This window comes from Protopterus annectens, chromosome 10.part0 (assembly GCF_019279795.1).
Source record: "Protopterus annectens isolate FY-2018-M chromosome 10.part0, PAN1.0, whole genome shotgun sequence".
NCBI lineage: Eukaryota > Metazoa > Chordata > Ceratodontiformes > Protopteridae > Protopterus > Protopterus annectens.
The window spans coordinates 1715159159-1715178811 of NC_056744.1; the positions used below are offsets into that span (position 1 = coordinate 1715159159).

The 19653-nt window shown below is 38.8% G+C and overlaps 1 protein-coding gene across 1 annotated transcript in view; it reads right to left on the reverse strand.

The window, feature by feature from the left end:
- Positions 1-19653, reverse strand: part of LOC122814461 (zinc finger protein 850-like) — a 402252-nt gene that overhangs the window by 98118 nt on the left and 284481 nt on the right. The window lies entirely within an intron of this gene.

The window sequence follows — 19653 nt, forward strand, 5'->3', positions numbered from 1 at the left end:
TTTTTATCAGTTTTGCTGTTAACATCTAGCTTAAAGTTCCATGAATACCTTTAAGGGAAGCTCCCTTTCCAGTCATGTCACAGTTCAGTCTGTGGATATAAAAATTTACAATAGTTAAAACCATAACCGCATTTACATTTTCTGAGGCAGGATCCACAAGTCTAACAAAGAAATGAAGCTGCTGGACTTTTGTTCTTGGCTAACGTTTTCAGACTATCAATAGCTGAAACTGTCAAATCATGTACTATCTGGAATCTACTGAATATTTCAATATACTTTGTTGTTTTTAAGAAAATGCTATGCCTTGTGGTAGATCTAGATATGGAAATATTGTGAGGCTTATCACAAATAAGTACTGCATCCCAGGGGTGTAGTGCATCCGATGATCAAGGGACATTTGTTTCACAGCAATCTAACATATAGGGACAATTGGTATACATTCTGATCCACATTTAGTTGTTGTATTCTCAGGTCATCCAAGTGTGAATACGCTATACAGTTTAGGTTTAAACTGCAGTTCAGGAATATGGATTTACATCGGAAATATGCCAGGAATAATCAATTAAAGGCGCATGAAGGACATGATGCAGCAGCACAAAGCCATAATTTAGAACAATCAAACCATATAGCCATTGCTAAAAAGCCAGATCTAGTAGAATGAGCCTTTATTCTGGAAGGTAAGGATAGCTTATTCTGATGGTAGATAAAGGTAATGACGTTTCTAAGCCAGGAGGATAGAGTCAGTTTGGAGACAGGTTTACCCAATCTGGGTCCTGCAAAGGCCACAAACAAATGGTCGGTTTTCCTGAAAGATTTAGTCCTGTCCAAATAACAACGAAGCTGCTGATGAACATCAAGGGTGTGCAAAAGATACTCCCCTCTGTTTGAATGCTGAGGGAAGAAAACTGACAGGTCAATAGATTGGTTAATGGAAAAAACAGAAATGACCTTGGACAAGAAAGAAGGGTTAATATGAAGGGACACTCAATCCCTGTGAAGTTCAACTAAGGTCTCTTGACACTTAAGGCCTGCAACTCAGCTACTCTTCTTGCTGTGGTAAGTGCTACTAGACGTAGAGTCTTCCATGATAAAAATTTTATATCACAAGAATCAAAAGGCTTGAAAGGAGGGCCTGATAATGACTGAAGTACCAAGGTCAAGTCCCTGGGTTCTATGGGGGGGCTTGACAGGAGGTTTAACATGTAATACTCCATTCAAAAAGGTTTTGCACAGGCGGTGTGACATAACAGAAGAATTATCAAATCCATTATGAAAATTTGCGATAGCTGCTAAATGTACAGTGATTGTCAATGCTGAGGCTCCTGCATGTAGAAGAGTCATCAGATATTGTAGGATCTTTTGAATACACATAGAGAAAGGGCCTATGTTCTGATCTTTGGCCCAAATAGAGAACCTAGTCCATTTACTAGAATACATTTTCTTGGTGGAAGGTTTGTGTGAAGCCAGAAGAATTTCAGGAATGGGAAATGAGATATCAGGCAGCTTGGCAATCATTGGAAGTGGAGGAACGAAGCTGTGAGCTTGAAGCTGTGGAGATTGGGGTGAATCAGTCCCTGAGGTTGAAATAGCAGACCTTGGGAATGATCCAGGATCTATGGGCTGTGAATCAGATGAGGCCATAGAGAAGGAACCAGACTTGATGGTGCCAATAAGAGGCAATGAGGATCACTTTGCTTCTCAAACTTTGAGCTTTCTGGAGGAATTTTGGAATGAGGGGAAATGGGGGAAAGGCATAAAGTAGGCCTGGGTGCCAATTGTGCATTAGCGCGTCCCTCGGTGGTTGCCCTCTGAGGGGGGATCAGGGCAAAGTAGCTTCTGTATTTGTTGTTTAAGGGGGAAGCAAACAGATCGCAGCAAGCCCTATCCCAGTGGTGGAATATCCAATCTGCTATTACAGGATTGAGGGACCACTCATGAGGCATCAGGATGTTCCTGCTCAGATTGTCCACAGTAAAGGTTGGAACTCCCGGGAATGTGCGTTGCTATAAGAAAGGGGTTGGAAACTCATCCATTGCCAAATCCTCATGGCTTCCCAACACAGAGGGTAAGACCTGGTTCTGCCTTGCTTGTTAATATACCAGACAACTGATATGTTATCTGAATGAATTGCAATGGTACCAGAAGGGAGGGATGTTTGGAACACTTGTAATGCTAAGAGAACTGCTCTCAGTTCCAGGACATTTATTTGCAAATTGGCCTCCATGGGGGACCAAGTGCCTTGGACCATCTTTCCCTGGACATGCTCCCCCACCCTAACAGGGAAGTGTCTGTGGTTACTGTGGCCGTTGGCTGGGGGAGACAGAATGGTCGACACAAAGGTTCAATTCTGGCTTCATCCGCCATAGCATTTCTTCCTTGCAAAGGTTTGCAAGACGTTATCATGTGGTTGAGTGGGTGAGTTAAGATAGACCATTGTGAAGAAAGAAGCCACTGTAGTATTCTCATGTGCAACCTCGCCAGTGGTACTAGAGTAATGGCAGCTGCCATGGAGCCTAAGAGTTGCAGTACAAGGCATGCTGGTACAAAGGTCTGTGGAAGAAGGGTTTGGATTTTGTGTCTTAAAGCCTGTGAAGTGGGAGGGAAGCTTGATTGTGTCGAAAACTGCTCTAATGAATTCCAGTGTTTTTGTTGCGGACATTTGAGATTTGTCCTTGTTGATTGTAATCCCCAAGTGGAGAGCAAGGCCTTGAGTGTAAGAGAGGCTGCAGGTTAGAAGAATCCTGGTTGAGGCGGTAAGGAGCCAATCGTCTAGATACAGAAATACCTGGAATCCTTGTAGTCGAAGATGAGCTACTACAACTGCCATACATTTGGTAAACACTCAGGGAGCTGTTGAGATACCGAATGGCAGTGCCCTGAACTGGTAGTAATTGGCTCCCAGCCGGAAGCGGAGAAATCTCTAGGAGCAATGATCCATCTTTATGTGGTAATACGCATCCAGTTGTCCCTCCCTAGAAAAGGGAGAATGGACTGCACCGTGACCATCCAGAATTTTTGGGCTTCATAAATTTGTTCAATAGGCTGAGATCCAGGATTGGTCTCTTTTTGACACTAAAAAGAACCTCGAGTAAAACCCAGATCCTCTCTAGTCTGGTGGGACTGGTTGGATGACTCTTTTTCTTAGCAGCCTTTCTATTTCTAAGGCAGCTAGCGCCCTCTGATAGGGTGGCACATCGGGGATTCGTTTGATGCGTCTGGGAATTAAATCAAATGGTATCTGGTATCCTCTGGATATTATTCTCTGCATGCAAACATTGGTAGTAGTAAGTTGACAGGCTGATAGGTGCAGAGAAAAATGACCCCCCACTGCTTCCAGAGGAAAGCAATCTGGCCACTGCTCAGGAGCGCTGGGAGGGTCATCCAGAGAAGGAATCTCTAGTGCCCTGGTTACGCAGACCACCTATACCCCGAAAGTGGCGTCTTCGAGATGAGTTGCCCCCTCTGCCCCAGGGGGATTGCTCACCATGAGTGTCACGGAAGGATCCATGGGATTTCTTGAACCACAGTTTTCCTCCCCTCTGGTTCTCGGAGAAGGACCTCTGGGGGGGGGGGGTGTATGCCCACAGCAGACAAGGTCTTTCCATCTTTCTCACTTCGTGCTAGTGTGTCTCGTACTTTGGGACCACAAAGTCCAGATTCATCGACAGGTGCACTGACGAAGGAAGATTTAAAGGGGGTCTGCGAAATCACGCAAATGCATCCAAGCATGACGTCTCATGACAATGCCTGATGCGGCAGCTCCAGCTGCCCCCTCGGTGGTGTGAGATATCAAACGCATCGAGGAGTTCGAGATAGATTCAAGGGTAGCTAGCTGTGAGGAAACTGTCACGCACCTCATCAGGCAGTACCCCCATCAAAGAAGAAAACATTTCAGAGATTAAGTCTCTTTGGAGGTGAGTGAAGTGTGCCAAATAGTTCAGTGATCGAATGGCAAAGGGGTTTGAAGCATAGGTCCGCTTCCCCAGGCTATGGCCCAAGACTCCCTGTTCGGAGGATGGACAATGGAACTATCTTCTGCTGGTTCCCTCTTGGTGGTCGCCGCCATGACCATGGAATCAATCAACTGCTTGGACCAGTTGGGCTGGTCTTCAGGAGTGGATAGAATTCTGTCCGTCCAACGGGGGACAGGTTCTACATTGTCCGTGGCCTTCCAGGCACACTGCATGATCAGCTTAATAAGCTCATCCGCAGGTGGGGTCACCCGGGAAGTAGAAGGCCAGGCAAGGAAGGCCTGCAAGAACACAGATTCCTCAGAAGAAGGGGTAGAGGACTTCCAGTCTCCCCACTGCTTAAGGATTTCGAGAATGTCTCCAAATGAGACCGTGGGGGCCCTTCTCCCTCATCGCAATCGGTGTCCTCAGTGATAGATTTCTCAGGGAAATTAAGGTGCTTCCTCTCGCACTGTTTTTTTCCGGGGTGGCTCCCCAGTGGGATCTTCTGAGGATGAATCTGGAGAAAGGGTTCCCTTCAAAAGGAGGTCTTATGGCTCCCATGCCTGGGATCCCAAAGTAGGAGGTTGGGACAGCTGCATGCTAGAGGGAGGTTCTGGTATCGATGTCACTGGTACTGTGAGCCTGTGTAGGCAAGGACCCTCTTCATCACCTGGAAAGCAGGCCCACTCGAGGAGGGAGGGGAGCCCAGAACTAAGAAGGACAACCTCATAACCAGAGTCACACCCCACCCTGAGGAGCCCACCTCCAAGTGAGGAGCTCCGAGAGGACTGGAAGCTGTTGGAGCCATGGACATAGATGGCGCCAATAAAAAAATAGGTGCCGGGCTAGGTACCAAGGTGCCAACAGTCCAAACACTGCTCCAAGAGTGCACCGGCTCCAACTGAGCCGATGCAGCAAGGGAGGTCAGTACCAACAGGGAAAACTCTGCAGCTGGGGCTGAGACAGCATGCACCAGTGTGGTCATCGGTACCAAGATCTCCAGGGCTTGGGAAGAGGCCAGAGGAGGATAAACAGGTGAATATGCTGTGAAGAGTTCCGAGCCAAAGGGGATGGAAGGTCTAGGTGGGGTGGGCAATCCCCTAGCTGCCAGAAGCTGGTCCACAACCCACAATACATCTTGTTCAGAAAGGCTCCTGGTGGATCTATAGGAGGCTGCTGAAGGAGAATCAGGTCTTTCAAGAAAGTGGCTAAACTGATGCCCCAAAAAGGGGTCATACATTGGAAAATATCTGGTTCTTGGGAGATGTTCAACCTTAGGAACCAAGGTCATAGTCTGTGGAGCAGAATAAGCTATCGGCACCATGGCCAGGGATGGTGCCAAAGCAGGTATGGTCGTGAAAGCCAGTGTCGGAATCAAGGATGTCAGCGAAGCCAATGGTGCCAAAGCTGGAACCGAAATAAGAGTCAAAATTACAGACAGCACTGAGGGAAAAGACACAGGGCCTGGTGCCAAAGAGGTCTGCACTGAGGGCGCCGGAGAAGCTCGATGCTGATTTGGTTCCGTAACTGACGGAGATGCAGGAACTGAGTGACTCTGTTTTTCCTTCTGTTTCTTGGTCTTAGGAGGTAGTGAGACCTCCGACCCAGAGAGAGCCTCTGAAAAGGGAGTTCTGATCAAACCTTTCAGAATTAACTTGTTTTTGTGCTCTGCTAGAGAACGATTGCTAAAACTAGCACAAATGTCACAAACAGCATTTATATGATCCATGCCCAAGCAGTAAACGCATCGAGCATGGCCGTCCCAGTTGGGCATCTTACGCCCACAGTTGTCGCACTGTTTAAATCCCAACTTAACTTTGTCTGACATAATACTAGCAACAAAGGGCTATCCTAAAAGAAACAACAAGGGAAAGAAACGAGAGAATACCAACGATGGTATTTAAAAATGCCACAAGTGGTAAAGGAGGGCCTACCAAAGGCAGGAGAGATGGACAGTACCCGATGGTAAAGATTTATCTACCAAAGGTATAGGGTAGAAAATAGAAACAGGTGATAGATGATTGAAGAAAAGGCTAAACTGACTAAAAATGACAAAGTTTTAAGAGAAATTACACAAAAAAACACAATTTCCACTTAGCTTTGAGAGAGAGGGGCTAGGCACATCTGACAAGGAACGTGGCAAATGAGATCTGGGGAGACTATGAGAGGGGCATTATGGGTAGGTCTTAGCTGAGAGTTTTTGGCTGGTGTGAGCTTGGAAACGGTCGTGTCAGTTCTGAGGATGGAACCGAAGTTCGATCAGTAAGGAATGAATAAAGATTTACAACATCAGATATAGTATTTGTCGTTTATAAATAATAATATTGATTTCTTATCAATTCATTCTTATAGACTTATATGTAGAAAAACATCTATATGTACTAAGCAAGGAGAAGGATGAGATAGAGACGGAAGAAAGAATAAGATTTAAAAATACATTTAATCTAATAAAAGTGTTAGACTAATAAAATAAAAGTTTAGTATATTTTTGACAGTTATAAAAATGTATTGTACTATCTTTTAATAAAATAATAGGTGAAAACAGTTTTACATTTCATGTAGGGGTAGCTGTATTATCCCATTTTCAGGTATTTTAATATAAATGCACTTGTTAAATATGATAAGATGGTAAAGCATTATCCAATATATATATATATATATATATATATATATATATATATATATATATATATATATATATATATATGGATCCCCTTTAGATGCCCGAAATCTCACTTCACCGACAAGGAATCCATCGGGCCGAAATCACCGACAACGCAGATGACCGACAAGGTGAGAACCCGACGGACTCGGTAAGTGTGCGATAGAGTGAGGGATTTAGTGTTAGGGAGCGGACAGGTAAGTGTGCGATAGTGAGGGACTGTAGTTTTAGGGGCGGGTTAAGTGAGTTAGGGTTAGGGTGCATGTAGGGTGTGTGTGCGATAGTGACGGACTGTGGGTTTAGGGGTGGGTTAAGTGAGATAGGGTTAGGGTGCAGGTAGGGTGTGTGTGCGATAGTGACGGACTGTGGGTTTAGGGGTGGGTTAAGTGAGTTAGGGTGCGGGTAGGGTAAGTGTGCGGTTGTGTCGGACCCTTAGGGTTAGGGTTTGGGTTACGGTTAGTGCATGTATGGTTGTGTGTATTGTCGGTATTTTGTGTTGTCGGTCTGTTGGTGTCGGTGATTTGTGTTTCGGCGTTGTGGCGTTTCGGTTAACTGAAGGGGATCCATATATATATATATATATATATATATATATATATATATATATATATATACACACACACACACACACATACATACACATATATATATATATATATATATATATATATATGGATTCGTATCACTTCACTGAAAGACCATTTATATATATATATATATATATATATATATATATATATATATATATATATAAAATCAGTTTCTTTTTTCACACACACACACACACACATATATATATATATATATATATATATATATATATAAACTTATTCTTACTTGAGTTTCTATTGATTATGAAAAAGTCAAGTATCTTTGGAATATACTGAAGAAAGACAAACAGGCTGTGCCTCATTCCTAGGGGCAAATAAATCCAAAAATACTCGCCAAAGTAGAAAAAATGTTGTTTAATAGGACAAAGCAATCCACCAACGTCGCACACAACAGATAGCAGGTCGGTTTTGTTTATCAATATAAACTTCATCAGACAACATTCAAGTGCATTTCTAACATTTAAATACTCACACTCAAGTTCTAATTGGCTGAAACACTTAAAGCAACATAAACCCTAAAATGCCTCAATAAAATCTACTATGTATTCTATAAAATATATGTTACATGGTAAAAATGAATGCATTGAATTAAAACAACTGCATCATTATTCATTTGCTAACTTACCAAAACTATATATAAATACTTAAAATATATTAAAAAAAACGTGAAACACTTTTTTCATCACATTCTGGTTCATTCATGAACTATGTCTACTATAAAATAACTGAGAAAGGAGCAACATTAATTTTCCTTCTCTATCTTCCTTCTTTCGAGTGGCAATGCATTCATTTTGTATTTAGAATGTAACACATTTTATAGAATACACAGTATATCTGTTTTCTACAGTTTTAATGGCTTCAGGCAGTGACTTTGATTCCATTCAGGAGCAAATGGTTGTTTCACCAAAAGAAAAAGAGAACAGTGTTGGCAATTTAACTGCCCTTATATTGCAGTTGAGACAAAGGCTTGACAACGTATATCACCGGATAGGCATTTCTGAGAATTCTGATGCTTGTGGAACTTTGAATGCACCTAGGGAAGGAATCCGTCCTTCCTGTGACTTCAATTCAACCCCTCTATGCCTAGCAGCAGGCCATGCTGCAGATCATGTGAATGGCTTGCATCATGACGCTTTTGGTTTGGATGAAGCTGAACCAAGAGTTGTGAGTACATGGAATGGGAAACCTGTTGGTAATGGTATTTTAAGGAAGGAAATACCTCTTACAAAAGAGTGGCTTGGTTCTAGACTTTCTTTTACAGTGGATTCAAGACAAAACACACCATCTTTGAATGGTAAGCTGGATGAATTTTATGACAAAACTGTTACGTTGTTAAACGCTGCAGTTGGAAAATGCCTATCTTAGAGAATGTATTAGACTAAAAATTGTCCCCAAGGGTTTAAGATTAAGGGGTTTTCCAACAGGACCTAGTCATAATTCCGCTCTCCATCATAAGTTTGGGGTTGAGTTACTGGACTTACTAGTTAAGCACAATAAGATTACAATAGACTCTTTACTTAAAGATTTGAATGGCTTAGATAAAGCTATTCATGAGGATGCTCAGTATGACACCATGAAGTTTGAGCACCTAAGGATCTATAACAGCATAGACCAGTATATTAATAAATTAAAAGCTGGCAAGCTATACAAAATTAATAGAGACTTGAGTGACTAAGCTAATGGTTCAGCTTACCCAAGACCTCCAGGCTCATACAAAAAGGCTAAATATAATGGTGGCAATAAGAACATGCGTTCTAATACAGCCACAGAGTATGAGCTTGAAGAAGACGTAGGTGAAATTACAAGTGAGCCAGCTTTGAACTATGTGAAAGATTATCCTGAATGTAGAAGAAGTAAGCGGCTTAGAAACAAAGACAATTCTTATGGAAAGTAGCAGTTTCAGATGGGGTTTCGAGCAGTGGGGTTTCAAGTAGCTAGACCAAAAAACAAAACCGGGAGATCATAAATTCCAGTTTTTTTGGACATCACAAGTTCAAATAATTCCTGTATGAGTCAAGAACATTTAGAATGTGAAGTTTCTATAGAAACTGGAAGTTTAATTAATGAAACTTCTAAGTTTTTTGATCAATCAAATGATGGTTTGAATGAAAATGTGACTGACATTGTTTTATTGAGTATGACTTCAAACAGCGAATGTGATATAATTTATAATCAGCAGAAAGATTTTGCAGTGTAAAGCTATTCTAATTTAGGTATTGATGAACACATAGCTGATTTTTTATCGAAGGGTATGACAATTGTACCTTCTAAAGGGTTCCATATTATTGATACCGTGATTGACCTTAAGCTCTATGTAAGAAAATTAAATTTAGCTTTATTACATGGAAATCATGGACAGAATAGTAGTCAGAACCTATATTCTATCAGCTCTACTTATAACCCTCCTTTGTATCCAAAGCTTATAATTCATGAGAAATTGTGTGAACTGGATCTGCACAATTTATATAAACATAAAAATAAAGTTGACAGAATGAATTTGAGTGAGGACGAGTCAAACATTTTGAGCTACTTGAGCGAGAATGTCAGAATTATAAAACCAGACAAGGGGGGTGGAGTGGTTGTGATGGACATTGATGTATATAATAACAAAATGCAAGCTATTTTAGAAATGGACAGTTATAAGGAAGTTTCCGTTAATGAGTTGAACGGGGCATATAAGAAAATATATTGTCAACTGACTGATATTTTTTTGGAAAAAGGAATACACATCAACCTTTACAACTACCTAAACATCATAACCCCTAGAATTCCCATGTTCTTTGGTATTCCTAAAATCCACAAGGGGCTTTGTGACCCCCCCCCATGAGGCCCCCTGTGGATGGTAAAAATACTATAATATCTGCATGTGCCCAGTACCTAGATTACGAACTCAAGACAACATTAAAGGAGGACAGCCAAATCTGCAAGGATTCCTGGACATTTTTAGAGCATATTAGTAAAACAGAATATGATGTGAATGACATATTGGTCACTGTTGATGTTAGGGACCTGTATATTGTAATTCCATGAGATATTGGCTTACATTGGGTTAATGAATTATTGTTAGAACATAAAGTGGACCATAAAATAAATCTTATAATGGAACTTTTGGAGGTAGTATTAACAAACAATTTTATATAATTTGATAATAAATATTACCTACAGTTAATTGGAATAGCCATGGGATCGGCTTGTGGGGGAGCATATGCCAATAGTGTCATAGCATATTGGGAAAGGAAGTATGTCTTTCAATCTACCTATCTTACCCATATAAAAGTTTATTACATATTTCAGGATGACATCAGCATTATTTGGAAAGGATCCTTAAAAGTTTTGGAAGAATTTTTAGAATACATTAACACTACAACTACATTCTTGCATTTCACTTGGGTAGTAAATAAGGGCCATATGGACTATTTAGATGTGCATTTATTCAAATATGAGAATTATGAAGCATATGCAACAACAATTTATAGAAATAACTAACTCTTATTCAAACTCCTTCTTACACTACAGCAGCTCACACCCGGAACATCAAAAAAGGTCAGTTGTAAAGGGGAAATTGGTGAGAATTGCTTGTATGGTGTCTAGACAGGAAGATTTCTTAAATGAAAGTTCCAATTTGAGATCCATGTTTATAAAAAGGGCTTACCCAGTAAATTTAGTTAATTTAATAGAAGAGGTCATTAGAAAAAGAGAAAATGGACATTTTAGGCCCATTATTAACAGAGAGAAAGGACCAGGTGAATTACCATTTTTTAGGGAGGGAGTTGCACAACAACTGAATGGGTCTTCTGTTAGTGTTCCATCTTTTGACAACACAACAGCAGAGGCTGAAAGTGGTTTCACAAGGTCTTTGACCATTACTTTCACTCATGATTTCCACACTTTAAGATGGGTTTTTAATAAAAACTGGGAAATTTTGAAAGAAGACTAACATCAGAACTCATTTAGGTGACAAACCTCTCATTACCTATAGGAGAGGTAGGAACATGAAAAACTTGTTGAGAACTAGTTTAGTTCTTTGCTCACAGGTACATTTTAGTATGTATAAGTGTGGAACATGTAACTGGTGCCATAAGGTCAGAACAGGAGATGAATTTGAAGTCAGGAATTTCAAAATAAAAATTAAAGCTAGATGCAGTTGTAACTCAAAAGCTATAGTACATTTAGCTATTTGTGAATCATGCTCTAGTTTTTTATATAGGAAAAACTGAGAGGAGATTTATTCAGAGAATTTATGAGCATGAATATGCTATTAAAAATGAAATCTTAATAATGCCCTAGCCTGTCATATTTGTGAAAATGTTAGCCATTCATTCAAGTTCATGGCAATCGATTATGTGGAAATTAATGAAAGGACACCATGGGGTACCAGTTTAGAACTTAAAGAATTAAAATGGCAGATATTTTCACAAGCTGATAGATGTCGGGCATAAATTATAGAGTTTCAATTGTCCCAGTTTTGAAATTAAAGGCACTTGAAAGAAGAAAGATAGAGAAGGAAAATTAATATTGCTCCTTTCTCAGTTATTTTATAGTAGACATAGTTCATGAATGAACTAGAATGTGGTGAAAAATAGTGTTTCACATTTTAATATATTTTAAGTAGTTATATTTATCTTTGGTAAGTTAGTAAATGAATAATGTGATTCAGTTGTTTTAATTCAGTGCATTCATTTTGTATTTACCATGTAACACATATTTTATAGAATACATAGTAGATTTTATTTAGGCATTTTAGGGGTTTATGTTGCTTTAAGTGTTTCAGCCAATTAGAATTTGAGTGTGACTATTTAAATGTTAGAAATGTACTTGAATGCGGTCTGATGAAGTTTATATTGATAAACAAAACCAGTAACCTGCTGGTTTGTGCGACACTGGTGGATTGTTTTGGCCTATAAAACAACATTTTTCTACTTTGAGCATTTTTGGATTTATTTGCCCCTAGGAATGAGGCACAGCCTGTTTATCTTTGGAATATGTTTTGTTTGAAAATCCTTGGAGATTTTGATTTTATCACTAAAATATTTTTACAAGACTGTATAGTCAACCGTTTTCTAACTAATTTCTTCCAAGTAGATAATCTGTATTATGTGATTTATTTCCAATTAAGAATTGATGCCAAAAGATTACATTTGCATTTCTAAGGTCTAGCATTTTGTTTGTATTAAAAGTTCCCAAACAAACCACAGTATTTGATATAGGGAACAATAAAAACAATACATTTTTAACTATATGATTAGAATTCCTGAATCTTTTAAAATTTATAAGGCTGTAGTCAGTGAAGGGAGAGGAATAGTATTTTTTTCATAAGTCTTTCAAGATCCAGTAGAATGTACTAATTTCAAATTTAGGGAAAATTTCTACAATATAGCTGTTTTTATTTATTAATCTTTCATGAATGTATTTTTAAGAGGATTGGTAAGAGGAATTTAACTATAGAGAGATTAAGTTGAGAATTATGGATTTGGCATATACATAGTTGCCGCCAACTTTTAACATGCCAATCAAAGGATTTTCCTGGTTTATTGTGGAACCAGAGAAAATTAAGAGGAGTAGAATTTAATTTTTTAATGATTTTTAGGAGGAAGAATAATTAGTAATTGTAGGTAGAAACGTATTTTTGGTAGGATTATGTTTTTTATTAAAGTAAGTCTATCTTCTATTGTAAAAAAAATTGTTCCAAGTAATAATTATTTTAGTAACAGTGTCTATAAAATTTATATAATTTACTGCTATTCAGTGCTTTACAGTAGATTTAATTATAATTCCAATGTAATTAATTTTGTGAATTTTCCCAAATAAAATTCTTATAATTTCTTAAATTATTAACTTTTTTTATTAATAAGTAAAGTTTTTGTTTTATCGGGGTTATACATTAAACCTGATGCCTTTTCAAAGTAATTAATAGACTTAGTTAAATTTTCTATTCAACATCACCACTTGTTATTAAATGTCATCTGCAAATAATTGAATTTTACAGGAATAACTTTCATCTAGCGAGAATCCCTGTATTTTGTTATTAGATCTAATAAAGTTTGTGAAAGGTTCAATTGCTAAAGCAAATAATAGAGGCAACAAGGGACAACCCCGTTTTGCACCTTTTAATATTTTGAAAGTTCTAGAAAGAAAAGAGCCAATTTTAATGAAAGAGAATGAGTCACTATATAGATTACTTTTAAGATTTATACAATTTATAAGATTTATAAAGTCTAGGGGAAAGTCATATTGTTTAAGTGCTTTGAACAAATAATTCCAACTAATAGAATCAAAAGCCTTTTTATATTTAGAATTATTATAGTTAGTCTTTTTTGTTTTTATTGGCCAGATCTATTAAAGTATTAAGCCTAATTATGTTATCTTTAACATTTCTGTGTTGTATAAAACCGGTTTGATAATTTATTAATTCTGCATAGTAAGGGTTCAATCATTTTGTGAAAATAGACATAAATATTTTATAATCAACATTTAATAATGAAATATGCTGGTAAGAAGAACATAAGTTAGAATCTTTATTTTGTTTCAAGATAGGAGATATCAGGGAATATTTCCAAGGGGGTGGTTGACACATGTTTAGCTTGTTCAACAATGTTTAATATGACATTTAAAATATTCTCTGGGAATAATATGTATACTTCTGGGATTATACCATCAAGACTAGGGGATTTAATTGGTTTAAGATTATTAATTTGCTCTTTTAACTCCTTAAAAGAGAATGACTTATCAATTTTGGATTTTTGTTCTTTTGTTAATTTAAACCTTATATTGTCTTTCAAAAAGTCATTGGTCATGTTGTTGATTTCTAAGTTTGTCTTCTTGTTATTAATTTCTTCATAATATTTCCTAAAGCATTCTAGCATGTATTTTAAATCAGTCACTTTTTTGTTTTTATCATCTTGTTTGGAATTTTTTTTTTTAATATGATTAGTATTTATTGTTTTCTTACATCTAACAGCCAACCTGTGTAAGCTTTTTGGGTTTATTGAGTAAGTTTGTAATTTTTATTTTTCCAGATTTATTGATATTATCTGGTGAAGTACATCAATATATTTCAATATAACATTTTCAACTTACTGTTTGTTGATTTGTCATAAGGTGTTAAATTGGATTTCAATTTATCTATGTTAGACTGCAAATATATCAACTCCTTATCCCACTTTTTTTTACATATGTTCAAATTTTTAATTATTCCATACAGACAAGCTTTTAAAGAATCCCAGAGAATTACTTCTGAAACTTCTCCATTATTATTATTTTCAATGTATTGCTCTATTTCATTTAGACATCATTCATTAGAGTCTTTTAATTGTACTATATAAGCAGGGATTATTTGATCGTAAATCAATTTATTTGGCTTTAACATTAATGTAAATGTAATAGCAATGTGGTCAGATAAAGGGCATGAAGTTATCAATACATCTTCAATTGTAATAAATAAACTACTAGAAGTAATAATTTTGTCAGTGTTTGGGTGCCAAAAATGTACCCAAACTTTCTAGGCCCTGATACTGCACACACCTATTTCTAGGCTGTGATACTGCACAGACCTATTTCAAAGCTGTGATACTGCACACAGCTATTTCTAGGCTCTGATACTGCACATAGCTATTTCTAGGCTCTTATACTGCACATAGCTATTTCTAGGCTCTGATACTGCACAGACCTATTTCTAGGCTCTGATACTGCACAGACCTATTTCTAGGCTATGATACTGCACAGACCTATTTCTAGGCTATGATACTGCACAGACCTATTTCTAGGCACTGATACTGCACAGACTGCTCCATTTTGTTGCAGAAGCTTTTTAAGTAGCTAGTGACATTACTGAATTCCATCCTAATATTTCTGTTCTAAACTGAGCCTGCATCTAGAGAAAGTGTATAATCAGAGTGACTATTTGCTGTATATGTTTTTAATGTTTAAATTGCTCATACACATTGAATAAGTGCATTTACGACCTGAATAACTTGTGATAGCTATACTGGAATTGCTTTTACTGACTATTTTGAAGTTGTACAATGATGAATGATTGATTAGTTTTTCTGGTATATTTTTAAAATCTGGCAAATGTTTGTTATGTTTTTCTGGTATATCTTTAAAATCTGGCAAGTGTTGGTGTTTCTGGTATATTTTTAAAATCTGGCAAGTGTTTGTTATATTTTTCTGGTATATCTTTAAAATCTGGCAAGTGTTTGTTATGTTCTCTACTACTAAGTTTTCTTAGCCATAAACCCTAGTCCACTCTGAAGTGTGCTACTCTTACCCCCCAAAACTCTCTGTACTATTGTAAAATAACTGCCTGTTGTTGTCTTAATGCTTACCCTAGAATCTCTGCTTTTCTCTTCTTCTAGTCAAACTCTACATTCACTTACACTAACGTACTGCAGCTTCTGCAAAATCACAGTCTCTAACAACAAAGACTTTTTCTGTCCCAACAATTAAACAGTGTAGGTTACAAACATAAAAAAAAACATTTGTTAACCTCTTTTACCATTTGTCTCTCTGACCCCTAAGTTTTACAGCTATACCTTGTACCTTTGTGGCTTTCTAACACTCAGACATAGATTCCTGTTTGAAAGTTTTACTGATTTGTCTGACATTTGAACAAGTAACCCTGATAAAAACCTCAAAGTTCTACACTGTTGGTCTGTCTTTCCTGCTAAAAGTAAGTAAAATTAAAGTGCTGAGTGCAGGTTTTAGGCCCTTACATTCAACTTACTTGTGGTGTGGTATGATTCTGCCTGGTCTGCTCCCCCTCGCTCCACTGGGGCTCGCTTTGCTCCCCTCCCACTCCTGAATCCCACCCACACCAAGTATCATCAAATTTACACTTTCACCTTGTTATCTGGTCACTCCCACAGACCCCTCCCAACACCATAACTTGTGCTCTCACCCTTTCACTTTTCCCTCCTTGTCACCAATCTTCCCCTTTTCCCCACCCACCTTGGGCTGCCTGCTCTGTGGCTTGCCTCTCTCACACTTAACACTTTCACTCCCTAGCACACCTACTATCTCCTAACATACTCACTATTTCCACCTCTCAATACTGTTCTTTCCTTCACAATGCTTATTTCTAGACACCACCCTTCCCTAATATATTTCTTTATATTTTTCCCTATAACTCTTCCCCTCCTTTTCCCCTCACACAATGCTATCCTTATTGCTATTTCTCCCACTTCTAATCTCACTAGTCCTAAGCTCTTCCTACCATACTGAGCTCCATATCTTCCCCTCTTCCCACAACTTTCCCAGACCTCCTCCAACATATAACCAACCTCCTCTGATTATTGCCCCCTCTCTCTTCTGTCTCTCCCCCTTTCAATGTCTTAATTTTAAACTCATGGCCTACCCTGCTCTTACTCCTAAGCCCAAACTCAAGTACCCCATCTCCCTTACTGACCACCCTCATTTTTTCCATCTTGTCCTTGCTCTTCTGGTTTCTGGTGACATGCATCCTAATCCTGGTCCCTCCCCTCTCTCCACTCCCCGTCCACCTTCATCTGCTGTCCCCAAAAAAACATCCTTAAATATCTCCAGCTTCAAACAGCTTTCTATCTCTGCAATGAACATCCAAAGCCTAAACAACAAAACGTCCGAACTTCATGCATGGTTGGCCCAACACAAACCTCACATCCTGGCCCTATCAGAAACTTGGCTAAAACCTCACATCAATTCCTCTGAATTTCTTCCACCTCAATGCAATATCTATAGGTCTGATAGGACACCCATAAAAGGTGGTGGGGTGGTTATCTTGTACTCTTGTCTCACTGATGCTAACACCTATAGACATTACCCTGCCTAGTTTCTCCCATGCTGAACTACTGCTCCTAGACTGCCACATCAATAACTACAGGAAGTTTGCTATTTTCTCTATCTATATCCCTCCAGGTAAAAACATCCCTATCCTTGAACATACACTCTCCTGGATAAAAACCTCCATCCCCTATGAAACCATCATTCTTGGAGATGTTAATATAGATTGCAATTCCCTTTTTGGTGACTCACTCCAACACTTCTGTGGCTCTGCTCGACAGTGGCACAGGAAAATAATTTTCTTGGGTGGCGAAAGCCAGGGTACCTTTTGGCTAGGCTTATATAGGCCCTAGGGCCAATAGCCTAGTACCTTCCTATGAACTTCATAAGCCTGTATGGATTATCACAACTGATCACTACCCCTACCCACTACAGTAAAATGCTACTGGTTCCACAACTGACTGGATCTTGACCAACTATCCAAACAACTACTGTAACCCTTCTACCTTCCCTGACTCTATTAGTGACCATTCTCCCATCTCTATCTTAAGGCACTCTCCTCATCTCTCTAAGCCCCATCTCTACAGAAATTGCAGGAAACTAACTTTTCCTCTGAAACCTTTAACTATAGACTCTCTGCCATCAACTGGTCTTTCCTAAAAACTCTTCTGCTCAATAATGCTGTTACTAAATTTAACCATATTTTCCTTGATGTCCTAAATTCTCTTGCCCCAGTTCGCAAAATCAGAATCAAATCTAATTCTGCACTCTGGCTCTCCAAAGATACTCATGCTTTTATGCATGAAACAGATGCTCTATGGAAAAAATGGCAAACCACTAAAACTCCTACCTTTCTCCAAGGTTATAAGCAACTCAGAAATTGTGCAAAAGCAACTTATTATTTTGGATAAATGCCAATATTTCACTAAATTTCAAAGCTCTCACCCAAATGACCCAAACAAATTCTGGAGCACTATCAACTTCCTGCTACACACTGGTTCCTCTACCATCCTTAACCCTTTCCTCTATCACTGTCCCTCTGAAACTGCAGGCTTACTCAACAAACACTTCATAGACATCATCTCTAAACTTCTACCCTCTGGTAACTCTGCTCATCCCAACTCTTCTGTGTCACCCTCACCTCCCCCTAAACCTCTATGCTCCTCTGTATCTCAGCCTTTTATCTTGCGACCTGTTTCTACTAAATATATCAAATCCCTGCTTCTTAAACTAAAACCATGCTCTCCGTCCACTGATAAACTCCCCCCTCTATTTCTGAAAACTGCTGCTGACTCTACTGCATATCCTGTATCTATCTTAATCAATTGCTATATTCAGGAATCTACCATACAGGAAATATGGAAATTCTTCTACACCACTCCTCTGCACAAAGGTGGCAACTCTGTTGAACCATCTAACTATAGACCAATTGCTATTGTCTCACCACTCTCAAAGATCCTTGAAAAATGTATTCATACTCAACTACTGTTCTATCTCATTCACGAAAATCCCACCCCCTCGCACACCACCAGGCTAGTTGCCCAACACAATGCATCTGAAATTCTCCAGGTGCAACTAACAATAGGTAAGACTGCAATCCAAATTGTAGCTTGTTACAGATCCCCCACCATGCCCCAAGATTATCACTACACCTTTCTAAACATACTGGAAAATATTAAGATACAACCAAACACCCTAATACTGGGTGATTTCAACTACCCTCCCCTTAACTGAGAAAACTACTTGTGTACCAACACCTTTGCCCAACGGTTCTTGGAATTCATAAATTCCAACGCCCTGGATCAACTAATCCATAGTCCCACCAGGGGCTCCAATATCCTAGACCTGGTCATTACCAACATGGGAAATTGATGCTCCACACCTATTGTCACCCTCTCATTGGACAGGTCTGACCATAAGCTAATCACCCTTAACATCCACATCCCACCCCACTCCCCAGTAAGGAAACCTCCATAAAAAACTTCTCCAAAGCCAACTTCATGCTACTCAAGTCAGAAGTGACAAACTTCATGACACCCATGCAGATGGGAACTGAAAGTTCAACTGCTGAATCCTACACTAAGTCACTGTCCGAGCACATCCACTCATGCATGAATCGTGCCATCCCAAATAGAACCAAGATGCTCTCCTCCAAAAAAAGGAAGCCAATCTGGTGGTCACCTGCCATAAACAAACTTTACAACAAAAGGAAGAAACTGTTGCAGAAAAGACGAAAATCCCAGGATGCAAAAAACTCTCTTACCAGCCTCAGTAAGATGCTGAGATCCCTCATAAATTCCTCCAAAGCTAGTTACAAAAATAAAATTGCCAAAGATTCCAAAGACAACCACAAGGCAATCTATAACCATGTCAAGAACCTAAATGGCAATGCTCAGGTCTACTCTGAGCTACAACAGAATGGCATTAAATATACTGATCAAGGATATTGCCAATATCCTGGCAGATCAATTCAGTGCCAACTTCACCCCCTCTCACCCCCTAAACGACCCATCTCAATACAAGTAGACTGCCAAATTCCGGTAATAACAGCCACACAGGTAAAAACCACACTCTCCAAAGCTAAGAACACAGCATTCATGGGACCAGATGACATCCCAGGCTGTGTACTAAATGAACTATAAAATTAACTGGCACCTCACCTAAGTGTCAT